The sequence below is a fragment of the Lytechinus variegatus genome, chromosome 2 (assembly GCF_018143015.1).
Source record: "Lytechinus variegatus isolate NC3 chromosome 2, Lvar_3.0, whole genome shotgun sequence".
Taxonomy (NCBI): Eukaryota; Metazoa; Echinodermata; class Echinoidea; order Temnopleuroida; family Toxopneustidae; genus Lytechinus; species Lytechinus variegatus.
Genome location: NC_054741.1, coordinates 26,494,088 through 26,502,537, shown reverse-complemented (window position 1 = coordinate 26,502,537; position 8,450 = coordinate 26,494,088).

The window sequence follows — 8,450 nt, the reverse complement described above, 5'->3', positions numbered from 1 at the left end:
GACTGTTTCAGAAACGGATTTTGAATTCTCTTTTTTTTGTCACATCATGGGCACTGACGAGGAGTGTGACTTTACCTTTCATTTTTGAGAGCTATGCTCCTTTTGAAATCTATGATTTTATTTCTTCGGCATTTACTATACCATTTATGATTATACAGTGCGTAACAAAAAAAACGGGACAGTTTTGAAAAGTCTATAATAAATTTGTTTCAAATTATTATATCTATATTTTGATGTTAATAGATGCTCTAAAATCTTATCTTTGAAATGCCATTTAAAAAAATAAATTTTGTTCATGCTTGAGCGAACACTGGACGTTTTGTCGGGGTTCAAAAAGAGGCTTGTGCCAAAATGGCAGAAATGAGATATTTGATGATTAGACTTTTGGCTAATCAGCAGACTTCCTCTTAATCTGTTCATAATCTTTGTCATAATTTTCGAATTATGCTGTCAAATTTCATTTACAAATTTATCTATTTACCTGAATTATATTGTTTTTCATTTAAACTTCTTTTACCTTTGAATGTTCCTTAATTAAAGAAGAGACTTTTTGTCAACCCAAGTAAGAAGATTTGCATTATCAATTGGGAGAATTTGTAATTACATGTACTTACGTCCTTTTATGTGAAACAAATTATGTTATGGTACCTTTAATAATTATTAGGTGAAACAAATTATGCTATGGTACCTATAAAAGACATGAATCCTATTTTCAAGGGGTTATTGAATCCTTCACCAAGTTTAATTATGTGCTTGACAGGACAAACAGGAAAGGATTCATGTCTTTCAATGGCAATGGTGTATTGAGTCAATTTTGAAGGAGCAAGATATGGCAGATCGGGTAAAATGTATTAAAAAGTTGTGAAGCGAGCAAGCAAAAATTTCCTCTTTTTATTAAAATATCCAATCTTGTGATTTTGATGTAATATTCAGAAAATGATATCATATTTCACTTTCTATGTTTTCTATTTTCCTTTCCACTTTTTTTCCTTGGTCATAATTTTTTATGGGGGGAGCTCCCCGAGCCCCCACCCTCATTATGCCACTGTTCAAAGGATCCATAACCTTTGTAGCACACAATCAAAGGACTTGAAAAACAAAACACGCTCTCCCATACTTTGGTTTTTAAAAAAAATGTTCTTGCCTAAAGAATTAATATTCAAAGCTAAAAGATAACATATTAAAAAGGAAAAACAACAAAACTATTCAAGCAAATAAGTAGATTTGGAAACTAATTTTTACCGCATAATTCGAAAATTATGGCAAAGATTATGAAAAGGTTAAGAGGAAGTCTGCTGATTAGCAAGAAGTCCGACCATCATATTCATCATTTTATGCCATTTTGGCGCAAGCCTCCATTTTTACCCCAAACAAAAACATTCCATGTTCGCTCAAGCATGAACGAAACTAAATTATTGTAATGGCATTTGAAGGATAAGACTCCAGAGCACGTATTGACACCAAAATATACAGATCATAATTTGAAACAAAAATTTTATAGACTTTTCAAATCTGTCCCGTTTTTTTTTATACGCACTGTATATATATCTATATATATATATATATATATATCTACTCTATATATACAGTGCGTATCAAAAAAAAGTTTACACTTTGAAAAAATCCTGTAAAATTATGCATTTGTAATATCTTGAAGATTTTTCCACATTTTAACATTGGCACAGGTCCATTAAAGCAAATAACGATATAACTGTCAAAAAATATTTCCGCTTGAGTGAGCACCACTTAATTTTGAAAAGTTAGTGAAAAATGATTTGCGCAGATCATTGAAATAGTTATGCGAATAAAAGTAGACCGTAATCATGAAGAACACATGGAATTTAGCTAGTAAAATTAATTTGAAGATATCTTCTACCTTGTTAGACTTGTTTCCTTGCCCAAAACACTTCGAAGAGTGCATTTCGCCCCACCCCACTCCCCACACACCGAGCCCATCGTGACGATATTTGCTTTACACTGAGGTGTGATTTACATGGAATGGCTTAAGCTTGATTTTCATTATGTTTATCATTGCTAAACTTGAGAAAAGTTTGGAGAAACAAGTATTAAATGAAAAATGAAATGTAAACCCACTTTCAATGATAAAAACTTAGTGAAAAAATACTGGAGATGTGTGATATAAACTTTTCTTCAGATTCAGTTATGTCCTCAGATCCAGCTGGCACAAATAGGGTAAAGGTTGTGCTTAATAAGAGTTGAAATTTCACTATGGGTGGCAAAATTGTTACAAAATGCTGGAATGTATCCGTTTTATTTCAATTGACTAAAAGTGCAAGGGAAATGTATGATAAATCTTTTGTAGGGTAAGTTTGATTTCGCCCTTTCCTCTTGACACAGCATGAAAACGAGCATTTCTGCGCAAACAGATTTCTGCGAGCTTTACAGAAATGGACAGTGCTCACTAAAGAGTAACATTCTGACAAAACTTTTACTTTCATTGGATAGATGAGACCAAAACCCAAGATTATATGTGCAAAAATTACCCACATGTTGCATATTTTTAAATTACCAGGGCTTTTTCAAAGTGTAAACTTTTTTTTGATACGCACTGTATATATACATACACACACAGTGCGTCCCAGAAAAACTAAACCGAGATTAAGCGATGATTTATCATAACTTAATGACAAATACAATAGACAAATTATGACCCACCAACGTAAGCTTAGAATCTCCCCTTTCATCTGATATTACTTAGATTATTCCTCATTCACGCATGAGTGAGCAAAAACAATTTGAAGAAAGGATACCAAAAACTCATTTGGCGGGGGGTATCTGAATTTCAAAAGGAAAATCACATGCCTAAATAGTTCATCACAAGAAGTTAAGAAGTGAAAAAATTATGTTCCTTTGAAACAATGCTTGTATTTCCATAATTTCATTATGTAAACGTGTTTTCACCGGTTTCCCACAGAAGCTATCGCATATTTAACAAAAGACTAAATGCATGGCTGATTGTCAACAAAACGGAGAGCCAAGTAAGTTTGAACGCTAGCCTGTAGAACCTCTTCATTTTATGAAATTATTGAAATTCAAGCCTTATTTCAAATAACCAGAACTTTGTTATTTCTTGACCATTTTCTGTAAGTTAGGTATCAAATTAAAGAGCAGATATTGAACTTTTTAAAAATGTGGCTTTCTTTTTTAAACCCAGATACAGCCCGCCAAATGACTCTTTGGTATCCACTCTTCAAATTGTTTTTGCTCACTCATGCGTGAGTGAAATAATCTAAGTAATATCAGATGAAAGAGGAGATTCTAAGCTTTACAATGGTAGGTAATTTGTCTATTGTATTTGTGATTAAGTTATGATAAATCATCGATACATCTCGGTTTCGTTTCTTCTGGGACGCACTGTATTATATATATATATATATATATATATATATATATATATATATATATATATATATTATAATACAGTGCATCACAGCAGAAACGAAACCGAGATTTATATATAGGTATATGTATAATAGAGTAATATTATCAGAACAGAATAAACTTACAACAGGGGATTGTTTTACCAGTAACGCCACACCAGTCAAGCTGCTCAAAGCATTTGAAATTACGCTATATTCACATATATGTATATATAATATATATATATATATTTCATGGGGCATAGTCTGACTGAATCTCCGGATCGACGCCAATTTTGTCTTAACCGTTTTGGTTTTAATGCACGAATTGAACATGGCTCGCACGCATCGGCATGTCGGCATTAGCTCTGCCCACACCGAGGTAGTCTAAGAACTTGCAGATTCCTTCTTGGAGTCATCTGCATGCTGATTTGGCAAATACACGTTAAAAGATGATAATAATGGCCCCTATTCTGAAATCGGGTTTAATTTAAACTCAGATTTAAAGTTGCGGTTTAAGTGTGGCAAGCCAAAATAATCAAAATATTTTATTAAGTTGTATGTTTCTTATGTTTACTGTGCTCTTTCCTGATTCATCGATGGTGAAGACAATTATCTTTTTATACTTCGTAGACAGTTATGAATAATTTGATAGCCAAATGAGTTGAAGCATGATATCTCTACTGTTATTGATTTATATAACAATTGGCTCTCCATACTTAAACCACATCTTTAAACCTGAGTTTAAGTTAAACCCGACTTCAGAATACAGGCCAGTGTGTATTACTTTATCTTGTTAAACACAGTAATTTTGTGGTGTAAAGGGATCCATGTTTCTATTGTTTTTTTTATTACTTGCATTGATTGTATAGTTTTTTATCAGTATGAATGCAGCATGTTTTGTGAATGCCTCCGATATAAAGGAGTTTTGTTAGGAAAAAATAAATTGAAAAAAGGTAGACCTGATGATAGTGAACATAGTAGAATAAAACATTATAATAATGACAATGATGTAGCTAAAACAATAACAATGATAATAATAATAGTAACCCAAAATACATAAAGAATACGTTTGAGAAACATTCTGGAAATATGGTTGTTCGATCATATAATCTGGGTCCCATAACACAAAGGTTTGCGATTGATCGCTAATTTCAAAGAATAGTTCTGATTGGTTCATAGTCAGTCTACTTAACAAAATACGCTTGCAACGAGGATCTTGATTGGTCATTTCATTTAGCGATTAATCGCTAACCTTTGTGTTACGGCGCCCTGGTCATTTAACATTTACTCGTTGATTAATCAATAAATCGTCACTTCAAATTCAAATAAAACATAGATTTTTTTTCTTCCATGTCATTACTTCATATCAAAGTGTCGATGCAAATTTACTTCATATCGTAGATTAATGAATTCCAACAAAAACAGCTAACTAAGTAACTGTAACACGATTTTAATTTCTGTGTTTGCCCTTATACTTATATTTTCACTGATTCCACCAGTCGATTTTCTGTGACCCTCCACACACGCTTGTGCTTTACCCCTTTTCTATCATTTTTCTTGAAAGGCAAACTCTTCATTTTCACTTTGTTAATGTTTGTTTTACCCTTGTGTGTTTTTGTCTTTGTATGTTCCTTTTTGTATCCCTTCTTTTTCTTTATTTACTGGGCTGGAACTTCTAAGATCCAATCACTTGTGTTCAGTGTGCCAAGTCTGTGGTGATGATATGTGGTAAATGAATGATCTGAACTCACACAGTGTGACAACACTATGAGCACACGGTGTCTAAAAATTGTTCAAAATATACCCTACTGTGTTCAATATACCAACTATGTAGAATTTATGTGGAAAACTACATAAACTGAAATTTCAGACTGTGGCAACACTGAACATAGGATTTACACATAGTTTTATGCACACAACACTGTAGTTTCATATGCCACTCTGTGTTCGGAATGACAACTATGTGGTTAATTATGTGGTTAACTATGTGATCTAAAGTCCCACACTATGACAACAGTGTGACGACATGGTTAACACACAAGTTACACATAATCATCTATGTGAACACGCTGTGGCAGAACTATGTTTGTTAACCAGCAATGTGGGCAAATATGTGGTTAAGTATGTGATCTGAAGTCACACACTGTGACAACAGTGTGACCACATTGCTATCACATAATTAACACATAGTCAAGTTTGGGAACACACTGTGTTTGTTACCCAACTATGTGGGTAATAATGTGGTTAACTATGTGATCTGAAGTCCCACACTGTGACCACATAGTTAACACACAAGTTACACATAATCATCTATGTGAACACGCTGTGGCAGAACTATGTTTGTTACCCAGCAATGTGGGCAATTATGTGGTTAACTATGGCTTTGTGATCTGATGTCTCACACTTTGACAACAGTGTGACCACATGGTTAACACACAATTTACACATAGTCAACTGTGTGAACACACTGTGGCAATACTGCGTTTGTTACTCAACTATGTGGGCAATTATGTGGTTAACTATGTGATCTGAAGTCCCACACTGTGACAACACTGTGACCACATGACTAACACACACATAGTCAACTATGTGAACACACTGTGGCAACACTGTTTGTTATCTAACTATGTGGTTAATCATGTGGTATACTATGTGATCTGAAGTCCCACACTTTTTACACACAATTTACACATAGTCAATTTTGTGAACACACTGTGGCAACACTGTGTTTGTTACTCAACTATGTGGGCAATTATGTGGTTAACTATGGCTTTGTGATCTGATGTCTCACACTTTGACAACAGTGTGACCACATGATTAACACACACATATTCAACTATGTGAACACACTGTGGCAACACTGTTTGTTATCTAACTATGTGGTTAATCATGTGGTTTACTATGTGATCTGAAGTCCACAATGTGACAACACTGTGACCACATGATTAACACACACATAGTCAACTATGTGAACACACTGTGGCAACACTGTTTGTTATCTAACTATGTGGTTAATCATGTGGTTTACTATGTGATCTGAAGTCCACAATGTGACAACACTGTGACCACATGATTAACACACACATAGTCAACTATGTGAACACACTGTGGCAACACTGTTTGTTATCTAACTATGTGGTTAATCATGTGGTTTATTATGTGATCTGAAGTCCACAATGTGACAACACTGTGACCACATGATTAACACACCCATAGTCAACTGTGTGAACACACTGTGTTTGTTACCCAACTACGTGGGTAATTATGTGGTTAACTATGTGATCTGAAGTCCCACACTTTTTAGACAAGGCTTCCTGCTAAAATTTTGGACAGACGTAATGCGCATATTACATATGAACGGCTTGGAGACAGTATATAGAACTTACACGTTACTGTAATTTCCATCATCATCAAATTAATCATTATTATACTATTATCAGTAATTTCATTATCATTAAATTAATTGCTAATATAAGCATTGTAAAGTTATTGTCAGGATTATTATCTTTTTTATTTTTCACGTTGTTCACAATGGCGGTAAATTCTGTGAATATCTGAAGTTCTGAGATAATTTATTGTCTTTTTGAAGTCAAAGCACGATAAAATTCTAATCAGGAGTCTAGGCTGACATAAATGCTGGTAAAAAGTCCGAGATCGTAGAAAGATAGTATGCTAATTACAAGATCCGTATCACTCAGGTACCAGTAGTAAATCGAAATCCTGCATTAATGATCATCAGAATTTTTGTCACCTTTATTTTTTTTGTTGTTTTATGCACAGTCATTGTTGTGTATAATGATTTATACACACCTGACCACGTAAATTGCACAACACAAGAAGACACAACACCACCTGATACAAACTTTGATCTAATTCAAATACTTTATTAGATTCTGGCGATTGCGACTAGAATATATGAACACTCAGTCGGTTTCGAGCCTGTTTGTGCTTGTGTGACTATAGCATATGAAAAGTTGCCTAACATATAGCATTTCTTTTATATTCTTTGTCATTGAGTTTCTCTAATCTCGAAGGGAATTTGGATTCGGATTTACACGCATATCAATGCGCAAATCGTTTCTGACATACCCATTTATTTGGTTTCAAATCGATGAACTTAATTTACTTCCTGCTCAAATCAGTGATGGCTTACAATAAAAACATTTTTGATGATTGTGATATCCTTTGTCTGAAAACAGGACTCGTTTTCTTTTTCTTTTTTTTCTGGGAAGCAAGCATAATTGATTATTCATATCGTCTGGCAGGTTTCATGTGATCATATTGAGGTGAAAAAAATGGACCAGTCCGACTTAAAACAACAGTGACGTATGTCAGGGGGTGGCAGAGTTTGTTGGTGAGTCTTGTGAGGTAGTGGTGATACATGTTTATGCGTGTATATGGGGGGTACGCGCGGAAACGTGGGCGAGAGTGTGTGTGTTTTCGGTGCGTGCATGCAGGGGTTGGTGCGTGCGTGAGCTTATGGATTTTATTTTTTCGTATTACGTATGGGACGCTTAGACGCTATAATTTAAATCCTGCAGTTCAGTGATTATATAAATACATTTATATGTTGTACATGAAAAACTCTAGACCAATTTTCACACTTAACAATTCTCTGAAATTGGCACAGGACTAATCATAATCACCCCTGCTGTAGCTGAGCCCCCAAAAGCGTTCAAGGAATAAATCCTACTTGGTTCCGATTTTCCTCACCTGGGTGGGTGAAGGAAATTAAGGACTCAAACCAAAACTTTGTGTGGTCTCTCAATAAGTCTTTAAAAATATACATTTTGAGGTAACAATCAATAATAGAGAGAATAATTTTATTCATACAGATAGACTAAAATGTGTTTGAGATAAAAGTTTTGTTACGTGGTAATTTAATTTGTGTGGTATGGATGTATTTAGTGATGAAATAATGTTTTATCAGTCAAGTGGACCTATGCAATGTTGCATTATGATCGATGAGAAACATGCCCTTCATAAATATTATAATTTGATGAGGTCAGGCAAACGTCTGAGATCCCTTCCCGGTAGAACCTCACGCTTCGTAAATTCTTTTGTTCC